General features: G+C 39.4%; 2 pseudogenes; both read right to left on the reverse strand.

Moving 5' to 3' along the window:
* Positions 1 to 8,727: 8,727 nt before the first annotated feature.
* On the reverse strand, positions 8,728 to 9,515 carry LOC139185469 (tigger transposable element-derived protein 1-like; annotated as a pseudogene).
* Positions 9,516 to 9,839: 324 nt separating this feature from the next.
* LOC139185470 (tigger transposable element-derived protein 1-like) lies at positions 9,840 to 10,554 on the reverse strand (annotated as a pseudogene).
* Positions 10,555 to 10,657: the final 103 nt, after the last annotated feature.

Below are 10,657 nucleotides of genomic sequence, written 5' to 3' on the forward strand. Positions count from 1 at the left end.
ATGTGTTATATATATTTATATTTGTTTTATAATTTGTTGTAGTTTTTATATAATATGTTATATTTGTTATATAATTCATTACTATTAGCATGTTAGGGAAAAGGGTACAATGAAGTTTTATTAGTTACATGTAAGACATATTTATTTGAAAAGGCAAAGGATACGACACTGAAAGAAAAATAGTCCAGATTATTAGCTGTCCAATATACTCCTGGGGATGAACAGAGAAATGGCTACAGAAAGAAGGAGGACGCTGAGCCAAAGTGGAAAGAATGCTCAGTAGTGGTTTTATCTGATGGTAAAAGTAAAGTCCAATGCTGTAAAGAAAAATATTGCATAGAAACTTAGAATGTATGAATCAAGGCAAATTGGATGTGGTCAAATAGGAGATAGCAAATGTGAAAATCAACATTTTAAGAATCAGTGAACTAAAATGGACTGGAATGGGTGAATTTAATTCAGATGACCATAATATCTACTACCATGGGCAAGAATCCCTTACAAGGAATAGAGTAGCCATCATAGTCAACAAAAGAGTCTGAAATGAAGTACTTGGCTGCAATTTCAAACATGAAGAATGAGCTTCAGTCGTTTCCAAGGCAAAGCATTCAACATCACAGTAATTCAAGTCTATGCCCCAGCCACTAATGCTGAAAAAAGCTGAAGTTGAACCATTCTATGATGACCTACAAGACCTCCTAGAACTAACACAAAAATATGATGTCCTGTACACCATAGGGAACTGGAATGCAAAAGTAGGAAGTTAGGAGATACCTGGAGTAACAAGCTTGGCCTTGGAGTACAAAATGAAGTGGAGCAAATGTTAACAGAGTTTTGCCAAGAGAACCCACTGGTCATAACAAACACCCTCTTCCAACAGCACAAGACACGACTCTACACACGTACATCACCAGATGGTTAATACTGAAATCAGATTGATTATATTCTTTGCATCCAAAGATAAAGTGTTCTATACAGTCAGCAAAAACAAGTCCTGGATATGACTGTGGCTCAGATCCTTATTGTAAAATTTAGGCTCAAATTGAAGAAAGTAGGGGAAATCCCTAGGCATCAAGTCTCTTATTCTGTGGAAGTGATGAATAGATTCAAAGAACTAGATCTGATAGAGTGCCTGAAGAACTATAGATGGAGGTTCATAACACTGTAGTGGTGACCAAAACAATCCCCAAGAAAAAGAAGTGCAAGGAGGCAAACTGGTTGTCTGAGGAGGTCTTAAAAATAGCTTAGAAAAGAAGAGAAGTGAAAGGCTAGGCAGAAAAGGAAAGATAGACCCATCTGAATGCAGAGTTCCAAAGAATATCAAGGAGAGATTAAAAAAAAAAAAAAAGTCATGCTATGTAATCAGTGCAAAGAAATAGAGGGAAAAAATAGAATGGGAAAGACTAGCGATCTCTTCAAGAAGATTAGAGATATCAAAGGAACATTTCATGCAAAGATGAGCACAATAAAGGACAAAAACAGCAAGGACATAAAGAAGCAGAAGAGATTAAGAAGAGGTGGCAATACACAGAAGAACTGTGCAAAAAAGATCTTAATGACCTAGATAACCAAGACGGTGTGAGCACTCATCTAGAGCCAGACATCCTGGAATGCAAAGTCAAGTGGGCCTAAGGAAGCATTACTACAGACAAAGCTAGTGGAGGTGATGGAATTCCAGTTGAACTATTTCAAATTCTAAAAGATGATGCTGTTAAAGTGCTACACTCAATATGCCAGCAAATTTGGAAAACTCAGCAGTGGACCCAGGACTGGAAAAGGTCAGTTTTCATTCCAATCCCAAAGAAAGGCAATGCCAAAGAACGCTCAAATTACCAAACAATTGCATTCATTTTACATGTTAGCAAGATTATGCTCAAAATCACTCAAGCTAGACTTGAGCAGCAAATGAACCAAGAACGTCCAGATGTAGCAATCTGGATTTGGAAAAGGCAGAGGAACCAGAAATCAAATTGTCAGTGTCCATTGGGTCACAAAAAAAGCAAGGGAATTCCAGAAAAACTTCTACTTCATTGACTAAGCTAATTTCTTTGATTGTGTGGATCACAACAAATTGTGGAAAATTCTTAAAGACATGGGAACACCAGACCACATTGCTTGCCTCCTGAGAAAACTGTATGCAGGTCAAGAAGCAACAGTTACAACTGGACATTAAACAATAGACTGGTTCAAAATTGGGAAAGGTGTGCAACAAGGCTGTATACTGTCACCCTACTTGTTTAACTTACATGTAGAGTACATTTTGTGAATCATTGCTTGAATCACAAGCTGCAATCAATACTGCTGGGAGAAATATCAACAACCTCAGATATGCAGATGATACCACTCTACTGGCTGAAGGTGGAGAAGAACTGAAGAGCCTGTTGATGAAGGTGAAAGAGAAGAGTGAAAAAGCTGGGCTAGAACTCAACATTCAAAAAATGAAGATCATGGCATCCAATCCTCTTACTTTATGGCAAATAGATGGATAGTAAGTGGAAACTTTGTCAGATTTCATTTTCTTGGGCTCAGAAATCACTGCAGATGGTGACTGCAAGGAAATTAAAAGAGACTTGCTCCTTGGAAGAAAAGCTTTTGCAAACCTAGACAGTGCATTAAAATGCAGAGACGTCACTTTGCTGCTGTCAAATGTCCATATAGTCAAAGCTATGGTTTTCCCAGTAGTAATGTATAGATGTGAGATTTGGACCTTAAAGAAGGCTGGGCACCAAAGAATCGATGCTTTTGAACCGTGATGTTGAAGACTCTTGAGAAGCCCTTGGACAGCGTGGATTTTGAACCAGTCAATCCTAAAGGAAATCAACCCTGAATATTCATTGGAAGGACTGATGCTAAAGCTCCAATATGTTGGCCACCTGATGCAAAGAGCCAACTCAATGGAAAAGACCCTGATGCTATGAAAGACTGAGGGCAGGAAGAGAAGGTGAAGACAGAGGATAAGATGGTTGGATGGCATCACTGACTCAATGGACATGAGTTTGATCAAACCCCAGGAGATAATGAAGGACAGGGAAGCCTATTGTGGTGCAGTTCATGGTGTCACAAATAGCTGCACAAGAAAGTAACTGAACAAGATACATTTTAAAATAAATAATTAAAAATTGACTTCTTTAATTTAATTATAAATTATAGATATTAAATCTAGAAAAAATGATCAAATATTAAGTATAAAATATTGTTATAAATATAAAAGCTTATATTTTCTCATATTCCTACATCTTTTGAAATAGAGGTAACAAACACCTTAAAACATCACACCTCACAACATTATCTCATATGGCATATTAGGGTTCAGTTTGAAACATATAAAAATCATATCATGAATTCAACAACTGAACTGGTCTAATCTTATTCAAAATGACAAATCCACTTATTATGCTCTTGGATGTTACAGCAATGCCACATTACTATAAAAATGCCTAAATGCTTACCCTCACTAACAGTATTTTTTTTTTTTTTTGCAGATCTGTAACAGAGTTGATAGTCTTTATCAATTCAGATACTATATGTTGTGCAGCATTGGTCTAGACTACTGAGATTGAAGGAAGACTAATCCAGTGCACCAAGAAAGTGAGTGTTTTCCATTTTCAACTGTCTGGAGGAGTAGAAGGATGTGTGCTCATCTTCTCCGGCTAGAACTCCAAAATTACAACTCGCTGCCAAACAACCATCAACAGGAGAATGTTGAATCCCACAAAAAAGTATAACCCATGTCCAAGGGCAAAGGAGAAGCCACAGCAAGATGGTAGGAGGGGCGAAATTGCATTTAGAATCAAACCCCATACTGGCCAGAGATGTTCCGAGGGCTCAGACAAAACCTTATGCATGCCAGGGGACTCCACAGAGCCTGAGCCAGACCTGCCTTTGAGTGTTTGAGTGTCTCCTGTGGAGGTATGGGTTAGCAGTGGCCTGCTGCAGGGGCAGGGACCCTGGGTGCTTCAGACCTGGGTATAGCAAAAGCCCTCTTTGAGGAGGTTGCAATTAACCCCACCATAGAGCCACCAGAACTTACACAGGAATGGGTAAACAGACTCTTGGATGGCACAGACAAAATCTTGTGTACACCAGAACCCAGAGTCCCCCACAGAGACTGAGCCAGAACTGTGTTTGTGTCTCTTGCAGAGGCACAGGGCAGCAGTGGCCTGCCACAGGGTCAGGGTTCTGGGTGCAGCAGACCTGGGTATGGCATAAGTCCTCTTGGAGGAGGTCAACATTAACCACACCATAGAAATGCCAGAACTTACACAGGACTGGGGAAACAGACTCTTGGAGGGCATAAACAAAACCTTGTGCACACCAGGATCCAGGAGAAAGGAGCAGTGACCCTACAAGAGTCTGACCTGGAATTGCCCATGTGTGTCCAGAAAGTCTCCGGCAGAGGCGTGGGTTGGTAGTGGCCTGGTAAAGGGTCAAGGGCACTGAGTATGGCAGTACCTGCTTGGGACCTTTTGAAGGAGGTCGCCATTATCTTCATTGCCTCCACCATAGTTTGGCCTCAGGGCAAACAACAGGGAGGGAACACAGCCACGCCCATCAACAGAAAATTGGATTAAAGATTTTCTAAGCATGGCCCCGCCCATCAGAACAAGAACCAGTTTCCCCTTCAGCCAGTCCCTCCCATAAGGAAGTTTCCATAAGCCTATTATTCTTATCCATCAAAGGGCAGACAGAATGAAAACCACAATCACAGAAAACTAATCAAACTGATCACATGGATCACAGCCATGTCTAAATGAATGAGGTGGACTGCCGTCTATGGGGTCGCACAGAGTCAGACACGACTGAAGCGACTTAGCAGCAGCATGAGACATGCCATGAAGGGCCACCCAAAACAGACTGGTCATAGTGGAGAGTTCTGACAAAATGTGGCCCACTGGAGAAGGGAATGGCAAAACATTTCAGTATTCTTGCTTGAGAACCCCATAAACAGTATGAAAAGGTAAAAAAAAAAAAAAAAAAACGGACACTGATAGATGAACTCCCCAGATCGGTAGGTGCCCAATATGCTACTGGAGAACAGTGGAGAAATAACTCCAGAAAGAATGAAGAGACAGAGCCAAAGCAAAAACACCCAGTTTTGGATGTGACTGGTGATGGCAGTAAAGTCTGATGCTGTAAAGAACAATTTTGTACAGGAACCTGGAATGTTAGGTCCATGAATCAAGGTAAATTGAAAGTGGTCAAACAGGAGACAGCAAGAGTGAACATCAACATTTTAGGACTCAGTGAACTAAAATGGAGTGGAATGGGTGAATTGAACTCAGATAACCATTATACCTATTACTGTGGGTAAGAATCCCTTAGAAGAAATAGAGTAGCCCTCATAGTCAACAAGAGTCCAAAGTGCAGTACTTGGATGCAATCTCAAAAATGACAGAATGATCTCTGTTCATTTCCAAGGCAAACCATTCAATATCACAGCAATCCAAATCTATGCCCCAATCAGTAATGCTGAAGAAGCTGAAGATGAACAGTTCTATGAAGACCTACAAGACCTTCTAGAACTAACACCCAAAAGATATGTCCTTTTCATTATAGAGGACTGGAATTCAAAAGGAGGAAATCAAGAGATACCTGGAATAACAGGCAAATTTGACCTTAGAGTACAGGATGAAGCAGGGCAAAGGCTAACAGAGTTTTGCCAAGAAAACACACTGGTCATAGCAAACACCCTCTTCCAACAGCACGAGAGATGACTCTACCCATGGATGTCACCAAATGGTCAATACCTCAATTAAATTTATTGTATTCTTTGCAGCCAATGATGGAGAAGCTCTTTACAGTCAGCAAAAACAAGACCGGGAGCTGACTGTGGCTTAGATCATGAATTTCTCCTTGCCAAACTCAGACCTAAATTGAAGAAAGTATGGAAAACCACCAGACCATTCAGGTATGACCTAAACCAAGTCCCATATGATTATACAGTGGAAGTGACAAATAGATTCAAGGGATTAGATCTGACAGACAGAGTGCCTGAAGAACTATGGACAGAGGTTTGTGACATTGTACAAGACGCAGTCATCAAGACTGTCACAAAGAAAAATAAAGGAAAAAAGCAAAATGGTTGTCTGAGGAAGCCTTACAAAAAGCTATGAAAAGAAGAGAAGCAAAAGGCAAAGGAGTAAAGGAAAGATATACCCATTTGAATGCAGAGTTCCAAAGAATAGCAAGGAGAGATAAGAAAGCCTCCCTCAGTGATCAGTACAAAGAAATAAAGGAAAACAATATAATGTGAAAGACTAGAGAGCTCTTCAAGAACATTAGAGATACCAAGGGAAATTTTCATGCCAAGATGGGTACAATAAAGGACAGAAATTGTACGGACCTAACAGATATTAAGAAGAGGTGGCAAGAATACACAGAAGAACTATACAAAGAAGATCATGAAGATCACAATGGTGTGATCACTCAGAGTTAGACATCCTGGATGCAAGGTCAAGTGGGCAATAGGAAGTATCACTATGAAAAAAGCTAGTGAAGGTGATGAAATTTCAGTTGAGCTATTTCAAATCCTAAAAAAAATGATGCTGTGAAAGGGCTGCACTCAATTTGGCAGCAAATTTGGAAAACTCAGTAATGGCCACAGGACTGGAAAAGGTCCGTTTTCATTCCAATCCCAAAGAAAGGCAATGCCAAAGAATGCTCAAACTACTGCACAATTGCACCCATCTCATAGGCTAGCAAAGTAATACTCAAAATTCTTCAGGCCAGGCTTTGACATTACGTGAACTGTGAACTTCCAGATGTTCAAGCTAGATTTGGAAAAGGCAGAGGAACCAGAGATCAAATTGCCATCTGTTGGATCATCAAAAATCAAGAGAATTCCAGAAAAACATCTATTTCTGCTTTATTGACTACGCCAAAGCCTTTGACTGTTCGGATCACAACAAACTGTGGAAAATTCTTAAGAAATGGGAATACCAGACCACCTGACCTGCCTCCTGAGAAACCTGTATGCAGGTCCAGAAGCAACACTTAGAACTGGACATGGAACAACAGACTGGTTCCAAATAGGGAAATGAGTACATTAAGGCTGTATATTGTCACCCTGCTTATTTAACTTATAGGTAGAGTACATCATGCAAAATTCTGGGCTGGATGAAGCACATGCTGAAATCAAGATTGCTGAGAAGAATATCAATAACCTCAGATATGCAGATGACACCATCCTTATAGCAAAAAGCAAAGAAGAACTAAAGAGCCTCTTGATAAAAGTGAAAGAGGAGAGTGAAAAAGCTGGCTTAAAACTCAACATTCAGAAAGCTAATTCATGGCATCTGGTTCCATCACTTCATGGCAAATAGATGGAGAAGCAATGGAAATAGTGACAGACTTTACTTTTGGGGGGCTCCAAAATCACTGCAGATGGTGAATGCAGCCATGAAATTAAAAGATGCTTGCTCCTTGGGAGAAAAGCTATGACCAACTGAGACAGCATATTAAAAAGAAGAGACATCACTTTGCCAATGAAGGCCTTTTAGTCAAGGCTATGATTTTTCCAACAGTCATGATTGGATGTGAGAGTTGGACTATAAAGAAAGCTGAGTGCCAAAGAATTGATGCTTTTGAACTGTAGTGTTGGAGAAGACTCTTGAGAATCCCTTGGACTTCAAGGAGATCAAACCAATCAATTTTAAAGGAAATTAGTCCTGAATATTCTTTGGAAAGACTGATGCTGAAGCTCCAGTACTTTGGCCACCTGACATGAAGAACTGATTCATTGGAAAGGACCCAGATTCTGGGAAAGATTGAAGATGGGAGAAGGGGATGACAGAGCATAAGATCGTTCGATGGCATTACCAACTTGATGGACATGAGTTTGAGTAAACTCCAGGTGTTGGTGATCGGCAGGGAAGCCTGGCATGCTACAGTCCATGGTGTTGCAAAGAGTTGGATATGACTCAGTGACTGAACTGACTTTTTCCTGTAACAATGCTGAATAATAAAATTAATCAGGCAATGTAGATATAGCAATGTTGTGATTCATGTTCTACATCTACCAAACTAAAGTCTACTTGGGTATTGATAGGTAGCTAGTATCTCTAAAAGTTGTGATACCCATTGATTGGATTTGCACATTAAATTTGGATTAAAATTCCCCTTTTCCTAAGTTGCTCATCTACTGCACCCAGGTTTTTTACCAAATACTCAGTTACTCTGCTTATACAGTGCCCTCTGTCCTACAGCAATATTTGGCCTATTCTTGCAGCTTCTTCAGGAATTTGGTTTTGTTTCACTATAGAGACCAGATATTCCCTTTCCACTGTACCTTGTTACCAATATTTTGTGTTTAAAAAATTCATATGATATTTGCATTTTTATTCTGATTCTTAGAAAAAGCTCATTTCCTAAATATTTTTTATGTGTTTAATTCTTAACACTCTAGCACCCTTTTCAATGCTTTATTTTAACCACTGTCAACATCATAACCAGATTGATAATTTTTAAACATTTTAGCACAATCTGGTCAGGAATATATGGAGATATGGAGGGTTGGTTCCTGGGCATTACAATACAGTGAGTATCACAAAAAACTGAGTCACACAATCTTTTTCAGTTTTCCAGTATGTATAAATGTTACACTGTAGTGTATTCTGTTAAGTGTTCAATAGCATTATGTCTTAAAAAACAATGCACAAGATGGATAAAAAATAATTTACTGCTAAAAAATACTAACTATAATCTGAGACTTCAGTGAGTCATAACATTTTATGTTGGGGGAGGGTGTTGCCTCAATGTTGATGGCTGCTGGCTGATCAGAGTTTTGGGTGTTGGTTGCTGAAAGTAGGGATGGTTTTGGCAAATTCTTAAAATAACACAACAATGAAGTTTGCCATATCAATTGACTCTTCCTTTCAGGAAAAATTTCTCTGTAGCATACGATACTGTTTGATAGCATATTACCCACAGTAGAACTTCTTCCAAAATTGAAGTCAAATCCTTTCAGACTCTGTTTATATTATAAATCCTTTGTTGTCATTACAGCAGTCTTCATAGCATCTTCACCAGGAGCAGGTTCCATTTCAAGAAACTGCTTTCTTTTCTCATCCATAAGAGCAGCTTCACCTCTGCTCAAGTTTTATCATGAGATTGGAACAATTCAATCACATCTTCAGGCTCCACTTCTAGTTCTCTTGCTATTTCCATCACATCTGCAGTGACATCCTCTATTGAAGTCTTGAACCCCTCAAAGTCATCCTTGACAGTTACCGCCAACTTCTTCCAAACTCCTGTTGGTATGGATATTTAGATTTCTTTGTATGAATCATGAATGTTCTTAAAGGCATCTAAGATAGTGAATCCTTTCAGAAAGTTTTCAATTTACTTTGCCTTAACAGTCAGAAGGACAACCGTCTTTAGCAGATACACACCCTCAAAATGTATTTCTTAAATAATAAGACTTAATAGTCAAAAACTACTCCTTGATCCAAGGGTTGTAGAATGAATGTTGAGTTAGTTGGCATGACAAAAACATTAATCTCTTCACACATTTCCATCCAAATTCTTGAAATACCAGGTGGATTTGTTAGTCACTAGTAACATTTTGGGGCTTTCCTGGTGGCTCAGATGGTAAAGAATCCTCTTGAAATGCAGGAGACCTGAGTTCAATCCCTGGGTTTGGAAGATTCCCTGGAGAAGGGAATGGCAACTCACTCCAGTATTCTTGTCTGGAGAATTCCATGGACAGAGGAGCCTGGTGGGCCAGTCCATGGGGTCACAAAGAGTCTATTTTAAAAGAAATATTTTTTTTCTGAGCAGTATATCTCCACAGTGAGCATAAAATATTCAGTAAACCATGTTGCAAGCAGACATGCTACCATTCAGGCTTTGCTGTTCTTATAAAACACAGGAAGAGTAGATTTAGCATAATTCTAAAGACTCTAAGGTTTTTTAATGGTAAGTGGCTTCAACTTCAAGTTACTACCTGCATTTGCCTCCAACAAGAGAGGCAGCCTGTCCTTTAAAGCTGGATATTGACTTTACTTCTGTAGTTTTGAAAGTCCTAGATGGCATTTTCTTCTAAGAGAAGGCTGTTTCATCTGCACTAGATATCTATTGCTTAGTGTGGCAATTATCACTGATTATCTTAGCTAGATCTCCTGGATAACTTGTTGCAGCTTCTACCTCATAAACCAACTTTTAATAGCTTCAGACTTCTCTTCTGCAGTTTCCTCACCTCTCTCAGCCTTCATAGAATTGAAGAGAGTTAGGGCTTGCTCTGGATTAGGCTTTGGTTTAAGGAAATATTGTGGCTGGTTTGATCTTACATCCCGGAACACTAAATCTTTCTCCACATCAGTAATGAGACTATTTTCTTTGCTTCTTATCATTCATGTGTACACTGGAGTAGCACTTTTCATTTCCTTCAAGAACTTTTCCTTTCCCTTCACAAATTGTCTAACAGTTTGGCACAAGAGGCCTTGCTTTAGGCCTATGCATTTTTGACATCCCTTCCTCACTAAGCTTAGTCACTTGTAGATTTGATTGAAAGTGAGAGACGTGATTCTTCCTTTCACTTGAACACTTTGAAGCCATTGTAGAATTATTAATTGGCCTAATTTAAGTATCACTGTATCTCAGAGAATAGGAAGGACTGAGGAGAGAGAGACAGGTTGGGGAACTGTCAGTGGAAAGAGTA

This window comes from Bos indicus, chromosome 10, assembly GCF_029378745.1.
Source record: "Bos indicus isolate NIAB-ARS_2022 breed Sahiwal x Tharparkar chromosome 10, NIAB-ARS_B.indTharparkar_mat_pri_1.0, whole genome shotgun sequence".
NCBI classification, from domain to species: Eukaryota; Metazoa; Chordata; class Mammalia; order Artiodactyla; family Bovidae; genus Bos; species Bos indicus.